The sequence below is a fragment of the Passer domesticus genome, chromosome 2, assembly GCF_036417665.1.
Source record: "Passer domesticus isolate bPasDom1 chromosome 2, bPasDom1.hap1, whole genome shotgun sequence".
Classification (NCBI taxonomy): domain Eukaryota; kingdom Metazoa; phylum Chordata; class Aves; order Passeriformes; family Passeridae; genus Passer; species Passer domesticus.
Genome location: NC_087475.1, coordinates 120111863 through 120124708, shown reverse-complemented (window position 1 = coordinate 120124708; position 12846 = coordinate 120111863).

Below are 12846 nucleotides of genomic sequence, written 5' to 3'. Positions count from 1 at the left end.
ATCAGAAGGGCAGGGTGTAGTAGCAACCTTTGTGTTGCTGGTGCTACTGATTTCAGCTCAAGAGGTGAATAGGAGAACTCAGCTGGTACATCAGGAGAATTTAAGCAGGTGAAATGCAATTACCTGTGTTGGAATATGATCAGGATACCAGTGCTAAACCCTAGCCTGATGAAATGCGCTGTGGGATTCTTAATGGCCACAAGTCAGGGAACGTTTTATTTCTCATTCCCGAGGACAAAACCTCTATTAGCAGAGTGCCTCTTGTCACTCACTGCAGTGATGGTTTAATATGGACCCTTAGGGAGCAGTGTCACCTCCTGTGGCAAGTCACCATTACCACATCTGCTCCCTGTGCAGGGCAGGGGGACATGGGGCCAGAGGAAAGTGCAGAGGTTTGCTGCCTGTGATAAGCAGTCCATGGCAGGACATGGGGCTGAGTGGGATGGCAGGGACTGCTCCACTGTGATTTTGGTAATGGCTGCACATATTTCAGGGTGGGAGCTGTCCCCAGAGGATTCCCATCCACCGGCTTCGTTTGTTTAATGAGAACAGATGAGATTGCGGCTCAAGGTGCCTGGTTACAAAAAGCACATTAAACATGTCAGGGCAGGTGATTCTCCCACTATAAAAATTGACAGTGTGGGATTAGCTGCTGCTGTGTTGGAAATCTATTAACATTTGAAGCAGTTTGAATTAGAAGTCTTGATGGAATTACAATTACTTTCCTTCTCCTCTGTGAATTTTGCTGCTATCTTTGTGTACCTCGTAATGAGAAGACTTATAAACCAAGGAAGATGTTTTCCAAAGTCTTATGTGGAGCCATATTTCTCTGTCAGATTTAAAAGCCTGTATGGATAAGGGTGTAGGAGAAAATGGACAGAGGAAAGTTAAGCCAGTGGGTTTCTGCTTATCAAGTCTGACAGCACACACCAAAGCATGGAAGTGGGTAAGTGGGGAGGCATAAAGGTCACAGCCTTTGAAACAGGCAGGTGTTGGTGGTGTTCAGAATTACCCAGGACATGGGTAAGAGTATCCTGCTTTCTATACACTCAGTGCAGGGTGATGGAGGTAGAATAATAAGAGAAGAGTTGGGGAGTTGGACTCATGTAACTTTTTCTGGCTGGGATTCTGTTTCCTTTGTGCTCAAGCTGACAGATAGGAATTAACAATGTGCGCTAGTGGCAGGATATTGAGGATATGTAATGATTTCCTCATAACTGCATTTAAAAGTGAGGAACCTGCAACCTTCTTCACTCATCTGATGACTCCTAGACTGCCTTATAGCAGCAAATTTAAAAAAAAATTCTAGTGATGATTTTAATTTGATGTGAGGGGAGTGGTGCCAAAATTAGTGCAGCAGGAGAGGAGGTAGAGGCAGAAAAACGGGAGGTGGACAAGTGTAGCCACCTGGTTGCAGAGCTCAGGATAGAAACCTGGGAGAGAGTTTTGAAATATACATTGGTCTGCTGGGCAGCCACAGAAAGGCAAAAAGAAGAGAGAAAATGATGACTAACATAATCTGGGGGAAAAGTGAGTGGCCTATCAAGAACGTAACCCCTGAGAGAAGGGGTTGCCAAAGGAGGTCATGTGGTGATCTACAGAAAAATTGTGAGCAGGAAGAAAACCAGAAAGGCCTGAGAACTGGTCTCAGGATTTTGATATGAAAACAGTGAAATAAAATGCACATTATGGAAAAAGGTTGCCTGCTGTACGGACACAGGTATGTTATTGCATATTTTTCCCTGGACCACAGTTTGCTTTAAATTAATGGGGACAAAAAAGAGGTGACCACCAAACATGAGCTGCAAAAAGGAGAAACACTATTAGATGATTATGCATTTTTTATAAAAATAGCATTTGTTTCTCATCCTGTATTTCAGATCTCTTACAGAAACTCAGGGACATCTTAGATTTAATTTTCATCATCAGTCCTACTGTTTATTTTTTTAACTTCAGAATACTTTAGCTCAAAATGTAAAGTTATTGTTTTTGGAACTTGACCTCTGTGTGTCTCAAATAACCTTTGGGTTTAATTTATATTTTGACCCTTACACAAGTGCAGTACCTATATACTCAAGTACATCTCTCTTTTGAATAATCTGTCTTCTTCTCATGGAACATTTCAAAATATTCCAAATTATTTTTCTCTTCTATGTCTCAATCTTCATCTATGGGTGCTAAAATGTCACTTACATTATCTAGTCACCATAATATATTTCAGTTCTTCACCTGACACAGCCATCTTTCAGTCATGCCAATAAAATAATCATTTTTTTATCTCAATATACAAACTCATCAGCAGACCCATTTCCATTAGGGCTCTTTGGGACCTCTGGTCAGCTTGTAGACCTTATCTCTGGCAGGCAGAGTGACATTTCATGCACTTTTCACCACTCCTCCAGCCATGTCCAGCTTGCCTCTATTTCCTATTTCTTTAGATCCTTCAGGTAAACCTTCCTGCAAAGAAAAAAAAAAAAAATCAGATGCTAACTGTATATATATCACATCTTAATTCAGTTATTTTGGTTCATATATGCAAAAAATATATTAATCCCTTTATCTAAGTAACAGTTCATCTGCTGATAATGTCTGCGGTTTTAAAGCTCTTGAAGTTCATTGCTTGAGGGTTATATTTGCTTTAGTTGATTAGGAAGAAAATCATCTATGAGATCAAAATATAGGATTAACATTTCCTGAATATAGCACAGGTATGAAAAAGGAGAACTTTTAAATTTTGGAAGCACAAATGTATCCAAATTATGAGGGAAAAAAATCTAACACCATTGTTGACAGTCTGTCCAAAGTGTTTAGGGAACTAACAATCTGGGTTTTCAAATATCATAGGTTTTGATTTTTTTCATGCATCAAAAACTTGATTTTGATATTAGTAAAAATATAGATAGTAATCCAATTCTGAAAACACTTTATTTCATAAAAAAACAATAATTCCATTGTATCACATGGAATTATTAAATTTTTGTTGATCTTTTAATATACTTTTCAATTTCTACAAGGAATAAAAAGATTTTACATTCATTTGGGCAATGCACCATTAGAAATTTTTAAAATCCTGTAGCCCACAAAGGTCATATCGTCAAATATCCTGTAATGTATTTTATCTTGCTTTCTTAAAAAATGTAATTTAAAAAGTTCATGAAACGGGAGCGAATCAGATGGAGACACTTCCTAAAATCTGTAATAGAAATAAGTCCACTGTTAACTCCAACACAGAACATTTGAGGAAAAATGGAAAATAATTATGTTTTAGTTTATAATAAAATCCAGAGCAGAAAGGAAATGTCAGACAGGTATCACACTTTAAGTAACAAGTGAACAAATCAATATTTGCACTACATAATGAAAACTGACTTAACCACCTTCTATGTACAGGTCTGGGGAAATAAATATCTTAAAATTTGGATCAAAGAAAATATTCCTCCTTCATTTTAATAATGAATGAGCTTGGAAACTAGCTGTACTTATTTAAAGAGATGTTCCTTTGAATTTATCTTTTTTGTATAAAATTATTTCTGGGCATTTTTGTTTTGTTTTTTTCAATAATTCTTTTAATATAGTTAGTAAAAATACCTTAATAATATTGGGTAAACTAAAATAAGTAGAATTTTGAAGCACCTCTGTCTCCACTAAAGGCTATAAATAGATTGAATGTTTCCAAGCATGGATGAATGGAACAAATGATTTATCAACTGGATCAATATCACTTGCTGTATCTAAAACCAGCAGCACGTGAAAAGAGCAATATTTTTTAGGCAATATTTTTTTTCCCTAAGCCTTTTTTTCCCCTCCAGTACACCTTGCAGTCCTGTAATACTGATGTATACCAAAAAGATCCTCTGCTTATTTACCTGAACATCTGTCAGGCAATTTGCAAGCCATTTTCTATTCCTGGATTATCTTGATGCCTGCAATAGAGGGATCCCCAGAAGATGATGTGGCCCATAGACTCAGTCTTGTGCAGCTCTATCCATACAGAAGATACACCTGGTAAACTCACTTGTAGTAATTGGATAACTCTGGCAAAAATAGAAGAACCGGGGTGCTGAAAATGAATGCACAGGTGATGCTTTGGAGGGTGTGTGGTCACTGCTGTATTACCTTTTTTTCTCTCTTTTGAACTCTTTCATAATAAAATGACTGAGTTAATCCACAGCATCTTAAAACTGCTCTTGCTTTCCTCCAATGGCTGAGTCAATTTTGGTAGCTCTCTGACCTTTATGTTCCTTGATCATTAAAAAATAATTCTCCTGGCCAGTCCTCATGTGTGATGGATTGTCAGGAGGCAAAAAGCCCCTATTTGCATTAATGAGGCTCACAAAGACCAAGCAACACAGGTAGCAGAAACGCAATTTATTTACTTCCATCCATTGCCCTCGCAGCATGACAGCAGGTGTCTGCAGTTTTAGGCTATAGAGGCCTTCTCAGGGCAGCTCTTTGGGCAAATGTCAGGTTGTACTTAAGGACTATGTGGCTCAGATTCTAACTTCTGTTGCAATCTTTGATTCTGGCCACAGGGAAATTTCATTTGCTAGTTCGTTCCCAGACAACATGAAGACATCTTGACTTTCTTGCCCTGGGAATGCAATAATTTTCACTACATATCACAGTGAGTGAGTCCATTTCCCCCAACAATAAGATGGGCTACGGACACCTTGTGTTACAAAGACTTATACCAACTTCATCCCATAAAAGGTTTGAGCTGAAGAAACAAAAATTATTTCCCCTTCCCTTCAAAATCTTGAAGAAGGAGACAGAATTCCAGATTTCTGAGCACCTACCTTGTATATAGAGTTCAGGAAGGAGTTGGAAAATAATGAACAGAACTGACAGAAACTTAATATATAAGAAGTGCTTTCTTATTCTTGTAGACTGCAATTGTATACATAGAGCATGTATAACCTAAGTAGATACATACATAAATACATGATACATATAAAGTAATGTACATCTATGTATGTTTTATATATACATATATAGTTATGATTACATTAAGAAATAAAGGGGAGATGCTTCATAATTAATAATTTATTACTTGTGGTAATAAATAATTAATTATAAAGCATACCACTTCTCATGCCAAAATGTCTTACACAATATCTAAACACAGACAAAGGGTCAAATTCCTTTCCTGGCAATTGCATATTCTAGACCAGTCTATATCTTCTACTTTTGTCCTAGAGCTAGGGAAATTCTCTTCTTTGTTCCTGTCATTGGCAGAACTCCCACTTCAGCAGGATCAGAGCTTACACCAAAATGTTACGTGGTACATGTCACCTGCCTGGTGAGACTAAGGCAGGAGCTGTAGCACTTCATTCCCTCCCCTGTTTTCATGCAATACAAAAATAGCCTTATAGCATGTCATCTTCAGGCTGAGGGCTTTGCAAGCAAGGAAACATGAAGATTTCAGCCTTTTTGAGCATGAGGTTGGAGAATATGTAATGTTCTCTTCCCTCACTTTAGAGCTTGCTAAAGTGAATAACCTCCATGCTTCAAGATCTACCTTTGCTGGCAAGGAGGATGTAATGGCTTACAGCTGATGTGCAATGTGGATATGGCATGACTAAATACCTGGATTTAGCTGAACAAAATAACTGTGCTCAGGAGCCACTTGACATTTTCTTTTGTCTTTTTCTTTATCCTTGTTGAACAAATGGTTGTGTGTTCTTGCTTACCTCCCAGCACCCGCTGTCCCTCTTTCAGAGATTAAAATGTGGAATTTCTTGTTCTGGAAACATTCTAGTTTTTGAAAGGAAGGTTATGTATGGAGGGAATTATGTATTCCACTGTCATTTATGTGGATAATTTGGAACATATTTGTGAAAAGGTTTGTATTTGCAGGCCTTGCATTCTGAAGCTATCGAGAGGTGCCAGGGAGAATGCACTTCTCTTCCTCATGCTCTTACAGAGTCCTTGTGTGATGCTAATCAGAGCAGATTTATAGAGTGCATAGTAAATAAAGCCTGAACAAAGGCATGTATCCTTAGAAGAAGTAAAGAAAGTATTGACTAGGTGTTACTAAGAGTAAAGTGTCTATTGTGTGCTCTGAATGGCACTAGTACTGTAGAGAAAAGGAAAATCACAGGATTAAAGCCAGCCTGTAAGCACAGCCACAGCATACCTTAAAGTATCCATTTGAAGTTCCCAAGGCAACTTCAAATGGCATTTTTCTAGGTTGCTTTTGGTTTGGTTGGTGGGGTTTTTTGGGGTTTTTTCCTTTTTTTTTTTTTTTTTTGGGTTTGTTTTTGTTTTGGGTTTTTTTTTTTGTTTGGTTTGTTTGTTTGTTTTAGAGTTTGATTTTTAAATGTTAATATTCTTTAAAAGGGGAATTTTTGCTTTCACTCAGTATAATTGTGTCTGTGCTGATTCATAAGTACACTTTCTGACAATAACAGCTAGCCTTACAGATCTTTGAAGAAAACTTGGCAAAGAGACCTAAGGTTAATGCCTGGTATGAAGCTGTTATTCCCAGCCTCACAGTACACACAAAATTACTGACCTACCTGAATAAGAAAATTGCTATTTTATCATGGGTTGATTTGCTGTCTGGATAGATCTCTTTAGCTTAAGAACTTTCTGTTTAAGTAATCCTGGAGCAATTTGTTTTGTTTCTAGCTAAGCCTGAGCAGTAACTGTGTGGGATAAAAAAATTATGCAGAGAAATGAAACATTTGAAAGTCATAGTGGATCAAAAATGGCTACCTTACTAAATTATCAGAGGCTGGGGGTTGCTTTGCAAGGCTGCAAAGAGTAAGCAAGAGATACCAAAAAAAAGTTTAATTATATATATTGAAATACTATATTAATGAAAATTGCACAATGAATTACTACAGCAATTCAGATTCATTCACAGCTGGTGTGTAAATACAATAAAAATGTTCATGCTATTTGGCTATATACATTAACAAAGAATGTAATTGTTTTTTTCCTCAAATTATTAGAAGATAAAGAATGCATAAGTGACCTGGGATAGGCAATGTAGTCACAAAGGCCATGGAAAGACTCCCTGCCTTCTTTGGTTCAGTCTTTACTGTGGCAAGGTTGGCTTTCATGCCCCTGACATGTCCGATGTCCAGTGTCAGTCCCTGGAAATGTAGGCTAATAATGGTAGAGGAGGACGAGGAAAGGGATAGGTTAAAGAAATGGGAGAAGCATAAACTTATGGGACTGGAAATGGTCAAGGATGATGAGGGAACAGTCTGAAGTCATTTCAAGGCTTCTTTCTGTCATCTTGGAAAGTCTGTGGCCATTTGAGAATGTCACAAATTATGAGAAAATGGCAAATCAGTCTACACTCATTAAAAACAAGGGTAAATATTCAGATAATTATAGGCCAGTCAGTCAACCTTTGGCCTTGAATGAGGCTGTGGAGCAAATTCTACTGATTTTCTTTATGTAGGGATACAAAATACCCCCAACATGTTGACTTATTATCTACTTTGCATTCCCTAAGGGAAAGTTTTGTCTTACAAACCTCTGATTGCCTTTGGAGATTACAAAAATGGTTTGGTGGATGAGGAGAGAGCACAGGATGTTGTTTATTCTGATGGCAGCAGAGTTTTGGGCATGGTCTCTCACAGTAGTATTTCTGCAGCCAAAGTGGTAAAAATAGGCGGGACAGATGGAAAACTTGCTAGGCTGCCAAATATGATCAGTAGTGTGGAGTCCAACTGGCATGTGATTATTAGTGGCATTCCTCAGCAGCTGATACAGGGGCAAATACTGATTAATGTCTCTATTAATGAGCAGAGTGGTGGGAATGATGATAAATCCTCATCAAGTTTGCAGATGACACCAGTGCTGGGACCAACAAATAAGTTGGAGGGAAGGACTGTCACTCAGAGATAATTCAGTAACCCCAAGAAATGGGCTGACAGAAATGTCATGGAGCTCAATAGTGGCAGACTGAGGAACATAAGGCTAGGGGAAGATCTAAATGTCACTTTCAACTTCTTAAAAAGGATTTATAGAGAAGATGGAGCTAGACTTCTGTCAGAGTTTCACAGCAAAAGGGCAAGAGGCAGTGAAAGGAGGCTGCAGGAAGGAAAAATGTAATTAGATCTAAGATAAAAAAATTATTCACTGTGAGGATGGTTGAACACCAGTCCTGGTTGCCCAGAGAGTTTTGGATTCTCCATTTCCAGAGACAGCTAAATTTAAGTTATCCCTACACTGAAATAGGAGCTGGATACAGAAAACTCCCAAAGTCTTTTTAACCTGACTCATTTAATGACAACAGGAGAACCGGTGATCACAGAATTCCAGGACTCAAGTTTATAATGTTAGAAAAGTCCTGTTAGGGGGTCACATCTCTTATTTACTAAGGGGAAAAAAAAGAGATAATTGTTTGATACAGGTACAAAGGAAGTTTTGGACATACTTTCCTGTTTGTGTGAATGTAGGACAGGAACTACCACAATTGCTGTGCTCCACAAAAACTTGTAGAAAGCCTTTTGGTCTCTGAAAGACAAATTGTAGCAAAGTAGCACATCACACATACAGCTGAGCTTTGTTTGCAGTGTAACTGAGGATGGAGCTCAGCCTAATTTATGTCCTGCTGGTAAAACACAGTCTAGACTTTTGGAAGGACTTGGGTAGGAAGTGTTAGCCACTCATTTACTGAGAACTGCACAAGTTTATGTATAACTCCTGTGGTAGAAACTTCTCAAATTTTCCATCCTGGAACACTAGCAAATGCTTCTAAATACTTTCCTTTAAGGGTTGCAGTTATCCCTAGAGATCAAATGGAGCAACTCCTGTTCTGTACAGTAATTAACCAATATGTAGTCCTACTGACTTAGATCAGATAAAACCAGTTTCTTACATTTGACTAACTCTATTTTAGTTTTGACCTTTTCATGCACATTAATCTTCTAACCAGCTTAATGCTGATCTCCTACACGCTACTCACATCAGTAATGAAGGTTTTCTTGTCGCAGACTGGTGTAAGAAATTCAGAGTTTCAAGACCTGTTTCAGTTTTTAGCAAAACTACATTCATCCTAAGTAAAGAGGAAAGATTTAATAATTTCAAATAATTTAGAATGTATTTGTAAATATTCTGATAATTTTGTTTCATGCTGTGACAAACTCCCTGGGATCATTGTAATTTTGGTATTTATGGTCATTTGTCTGTCAGCATCACTCTTTATATGCATCATGAGACATGAACACCAAGGTGCACTTGCAAAAAGAGGTTAATTTAAAATAAATTAATAATTAAATTAATAATTTCTTATGTATGTCAATAAGCAAGAATTATAAGTCAATCTGCATAAAATAGTTGGCTGTACATACACTAGCTTGCACTATAAAATGAAGTTAGATTTAAATATATTCTTTTTTTTTCAAGAATGAAAACCCGATTTCTTTGAATAATTTTTGAGAAACTCAGCACAAGATGCAAACATCTGTGACCATTTTCTTGTGACAGTACAGTCTTCAGCCTAAGGAACTCATAAATGACTTTTTTTGACCTTGATTCTTCTCACTTTGCAGAGATGAAAATCATTGGTCTAAACTTTGGGGCTTTTTTAAATTTTGGTTTTGTTCTGAAGTGATGTTTTAGCTGTGATAATCACAAAAATTAACAAAGAAGGAGAATTTATGTTGAAAGTCTCTCTTTAAAAGTCAAGCATGACTGCAGGAATTTTAATTGATCCTTCAGTCTGTGCACATTTGATGGACATTGAAAAGAGAATCTTAATTTTCTAACGTTTTGTTAAGAACATTGAGATCTATTCTTTCCAAGATGAATGCAGGACACTACATGGCTCAGGAAACTGGTAATGAAATCCCAAGTCCATTATTACCCAACTCACAGCCTCAGATTCAGACATGGTGATGACTGAAAGTCATTACCATCAGACAACTGCTCCATAAATTTACGTCAAAGGCAATGATGATCCCAGTCTGGCTTGCTAAGGGCATCTGTCCGCTTAATAAAATCATCTCTGTTATTGGTTTGGATTTCAAAGACTCAACAGGCATAGAAAACAACCATTCAGACAAAAAACCCAGGAGTGCAGAGGGGTTGTGCAAATAAATACACACAGCCTGCGCTCCTCCCAGGAGCTTTCTGGAATCCTTAATTGATTCCTAGACCTCAGCCACTCTGGAAGGATAAGCAAACTAAAGGCACTTTGCCTGGCTGTTTTCCTTGAGAGAGTCTGTGAGATTGCCTCAAAAATATAAAGATGTTGCATTCAATCACTGAGGTTGGAAATGGGGATCTGTCTCTCCCAAAAGCAATAATTTTCTGATATAGAACTTAAGCATTTTCTGAAGCTCGTGAAGAAGTTTTTCAGTCCCACGTTCCCACTGTTGCAGTTTAATGTTTATAGGATTGCATCTTCAGTGTGAGGCAGTGATTAGCTCCCTGTTTCAGAGGAAAACAAGACATCTGGCAAGCTGTCAAAGCCATATCTTTTAGTACATGTCCTATGTTCTTTTGTTCTCAAAATAAGCAGCATAAATGTGATGAATGTATGGATGCGAGCATATAAATAACTAGTTCAAGGCTTCTTTCATGCAGCCTTGTAAAAGGTATGAAATTCAGGAATTTAGGCCAGCTTATTTCCATAGCTGGAAAATTATCTTCTTTTATTTAATTTTCTACTAATAGAAACAAAAAAGAAGGTTTGGTTTTTTTCTCCTATTTCTCATTGTGTGTGCAAATTTGTGGGTATTTCATAAAGTAAATTTATTTTTTGCAAAAGAGATGAAGGGGTTTTATTGTAAACATGGGGTTGGGTTGTTTTTTGGGTTTTTTTCCACCGCACTGCATTTCCAAAGGAGATTAAACCTCTTATAAACTGATTCTGTTCAAAAGTAATTTCATGTAGCAGCTACAGGCCAGTGGCTATTCAGCATTTCTTTGAAACAGGCCTGACAGGTGTGCAGGTGATGGTTGCCCTGTTCAGTTGCATCTTCTTAAGTTAGTTTCCCTGCTGGTGTAAATCACTGTCACTCCATGAAATTCAAAGTGTATGTTTGAATTTAGTTACAGCTGCATTATATCAGAATAGCACATTCTGAGTATGTGTTGTGGGTATATTCAGACCATGTCATCAAAAGCTGAGGCAAGACCTAAATAAGAAAGCTGGATTTCAGTATCTTCTTTAGTGAGGAAGAAAATGGTAAATGTAGAATTCAAAAATACGTATTTTGGGTTTGGGATGCCTAAGTATGAGTGCAGGAAAAGTGAAATTTTAGATTTCATTTTCCTTGCCCTTCTCCCCTCACATCTCCATTTTCCTGTTGCCATGCAGACAAACATCCCCAGTTATGTTAGAATGCCTGTTTATAGCACTTTCGTTCAACCCAATCAGGAAATTGATTTGGGCTAATAAAAAAGGCAGTCAGGGAAGGCTTTTTTTCATTTTTAAGAGAGAATCCTAATCAGAGCTGTAGCACAGAGTAGCAAATGATTGTGCCAGCATAGTAGAAAGCAAAGTGCACCATGAGACAGGGGAAGGAATAGTTTAAGGTGCCATTGCCACCAAACACTTCGCATTTGAAATTATATCTTTAGAGTTCCTACAAACATGTAAGTAGTGCTGGGTGTTTGTGCAACAAAATGCTAACAGCTGCCCACCAAAGACTCCAACAAGTAAAAATGAAAGACAAGTGGGTTTGCTTACCATAGATTCAAATTAAGTGGGGAAAACTGGATTGATAGCAGCTGTATGCCTTACTTAGAAATCAGCTGCATGGTATTTCAGAGATGCTGTTTCTAAGCTTCAGGGTAGGAGTCAAGAAATTTGACTCATAACCTGACATGAAATAAAAAGCAAAGCATGTGAGAAAGCAGCAGACCAGAGGGAGCAGATTTGCTAGCTGTTACCTTGATACTTTTTTTGGTGGATGATAAAGGTTAAAGGATAAAAGATTTTAAGCAGCCAAGAGGGTGCACAAGTGAAAGCGGGGTCAATATCACAGGAGGAAATAAAAGACATGCTCTGCCCCAAAGTCTAACATATAAAATTGAATAAGCTGTCAGCTTTATGTAATATTTACTCTAGGGTGGAAATTAGTAGTTACCTTAGCAACACTAGTATCACCAGAGACATAGCCATGCTGACTCTGATTTACAGAGATGCATTTACTTTGACAATGTATTAAGTAACCTTTCTGAATGTTTTACTGTGCTTTTATGACGAATGAGGAACATTGCAACCAAGAAAAATGGTTTCGCCAGATTTCAAAACACTACATGCTGGTCAGACCCTTACCTGGCATAAATCTAAGGCTTCATTTGCCAAGGAAATAATGTTGATTTATTGCAGTGGAAGAACCAGCTCATCATTTTGAGCAGCAGCATGGTTTATTACCATTCACTCTTTTAACTTGTCAGCTATGAGGGAGTTTGATTTTGTAATATCATGGTCATGAAAATGAGAATAGTTAACAACCTTCAGTACTGCCAGACCTACTGGGCAATTCAAGTGTGACTTTACCTCTAAATTCAGGGTTGGCTGAGATTTCTTTCTGCCACACAATCCTTCAAATATTAAGAACACAACAAAGAAGTCATTACTGAAAGCACAGCTTTTTATCAAGAAAGTTCTGAATTTGGCCCTATTATACTGCATGGTTCATATTGCATGCTAGTTGAATTATTTAATCCAATAAAGTTGTCAGCAGTCTGAGCTTCCTTATACACATTCCTTATAAACATACCACACAACCATCTTCAAAAGCTACATTACAGTATACTGAATCTTATTTTAAGTACTCCAAGCAAGAGTGAGTCTGCTGTCTTCCAGGCTAAATTATTAGCTCTCAATACATGGAAACTGCTCCTTATTTGGATGCTGAATTCACTAAATGT